This window comes from Lissotriton helveticus, chromosome 1_2 (assembly GCF_964261635.1).
Source record: "Lissotriton helveticus chromosome 1_2, aLisHel1.1, whole genome shotgun sequence".
Lineage (NCBI taxonomy): Eukaryota > Metazoa > Chordata > Amphibia > Caudata > Salamandridae > Lissotriton > Lissotriton helveticus.
Window position 1 is genome coordinate 284,587,307 of NC_136058.1, and position 2,342 is coordinate 284,589,648.

At 41.7% G+C, this 2,342-nt stretch overlaps 1 pseudogene; it reads left to right on the plus strand.

Annotated features, from left to right (window-relative positions):
• Window positions 1-1,418: 1,418 nt before the first annotated feature.
• Window positions 1,419-1,476, plus strand: LOC144808178 (U7 small nuclear RNA; annotated as a pseudogene).
• Window positions 1,477-2,342: the final 866 nt, after the last annotated feature.

The window sequence follows — 2,342 nt, forward strand, 5'->3', positions numbered from 1 at the left end:
CTGCAAAATGCGTGACAATGCATTTCAGTGCGGTGATGCGGAACACCGCACTGAAATGCGTGAGTGTCACACCTGATGCGTGATACTTGGCCGGCATGATCGCCTAAAAGCTGTTGCTAACATCAGTTAGCGACAGCTTGCTAATAGGGCGATGACATTATCGCTGATTAGCGGCTGAAAACGGCCGCTAAAGCGACGATAATGTTATTTCGCCAGGCTTGGTAATATACCCCAATGTTTTTTACCGATTTAAGAGTGAATCAGTGGGTCTCATCAGGAGCTGGTGCAAAATACAGAGGCGTCAAGTAAACCCTCATTTGAATACAGAGAAATGACATCTGTTCTTTTAAATAGTTGTCCTGAGCCCTCCTGGTAGAAACATAATAAAGTTGGATGGACTGATGAGAGCAGTTAGTTGTTCGGCGGAAAAAGCGCTCCTCAGACGTGCGCGAGACGACTTTATCGTCATTCTGTCAAGGCCGACATTTTACCCCAATCTGTCATGGCCGCTTGTTAGCAAAATATCTTCCCGGTTTTACGTCTTTCAACCCGATCCAGCATGGACGCCACGCCTCTCATTCCAGTGACGTCCAAACCAATGGCGAGCCATTCTAAACCAGTGAGGTGTTTGGTTTGTCGGATCTCAAGCAGGGCGTGGCCGCAGTACTAATATTTGCATATTTTCTGTGCAATGCCATGGACTTCTTTTCTTTGTTTTTCTTTGTTAAATTGTCAATAATAACTTTTTTAAGTACCCTCAGATCTTTTACTCCTTTCCATTTCAATCAACAATTTATATATTAAATGGGACCTATCAAAAGTAGGTATTTTTAGCCCTACTTCGTGAAATTGCACATTTCCTTCTTAAGAATTCAGGGGTATATTACCAACAACTAGCGATAGTTTTTGTCTCTAACTTGTTTAGAGACAAAAATTATCGCCGCAAACCGGCGATTTTTATCGCAGATAAACCTTGCTATTAGCAAGGTTTATCGCAAATGCGATAAAAAACGGCCGCAATGCATGAATATCGCTGAAAAGTCAGCGATATTCATGCATTATCGAGCAAATGCTCTTAGCCATGTTATCCACCTCCCATTGGATAACATGGCTAAGAACTGCTCAGGGCAGGTGTTAGTTTTTGGAGATATTCGCGCTTAGCGCGAATATCTCCAAAAGTTGGTAATAGGAGATAGCGATGTTAGCGACTGTTTCCAGACGCTAACATCTTGGCACGCCCACTTTGCATGTCATTAGTGATAAATATCACTGACATGCAAAGTGGGGCCCATGATGGTCGCTATCTCCTATTAGCTGTCGCTAACTGGTGTTAGCGACAGCTTGGTAATAGGGAGATAATTTTATCTCCGCTTTCTTGGCTTTTAAAGCCAAAAAAGCGGAGATAAAACCCCTTGATAATATGCCCCTCAGCTCTTTAGTATTTGTCAAGAAGGTTTCTCTTAAAGAGAAGCCGTCAGAATATTGTAAATATAAGATGTGGAGACATTTTAATATATTTGTATCTAGGGTAAATGAAACGCTTCAAAATGATGTGGTGTTAGTGTGGATGTTGATATCAATCTCGATTTTATAAGAGGCGGGGAATAATGTCACGTTAAATTTATGGATATCTCTTACTATGCAAGATACTTAATGGTGGATGTTGCCAGCCGATTTGATATACACGAATCCAGGGGCATATTACCAACAACTAGCGATAATTTTTGTCTCTAACTTGTTTAGAGACAAAAATTATCGCCGCACATCGGCGATTTTTATCGCAGATAAACCTTGCTATTAGCAAGGTTTATCGCAAATGCGATAAAAAATGGCCGCAATGCATGAATATCGCTGAAAAGTCAGCGATATTCATGCATTATCGAGAAAATGCTCTTAGCCATGTTATCCACCTCCCATTGGATAACATGGCGAAGAGCTGCTCAGGGCAGGTGTTAGCTTTTGGAGATATTCGCGCTTAGCGCGAATATCTCCAAAAGTTGGTAATAGGAGATAGCGATGTTAGCAACTGTTTCCAGTCGCTAACATCTTGGCACGCCCACTTTGCATGTCATTAGTGATAAATATCACTGACATGCAAAGCGGGGCCCAAGATGGTCGCTATCTCCTATTAGCTGTCACTAACTGGTGTTAGCGACAGCTTGGTAATAGGGAGATAATTTTATCTCCGCTTTCTTGGCTTTTAAAGCCAAAAAAGCGGAGATAAACCCCCTTGATAATATGCCCCCCAGTGAGGCTCGTCCTTGATTGCCGAAAATTGCCCAATTATTTGTAGCTTGTTTTGTTAACTGTTTTTTTTTATTCTAGGTTACCTCCATTCTAGA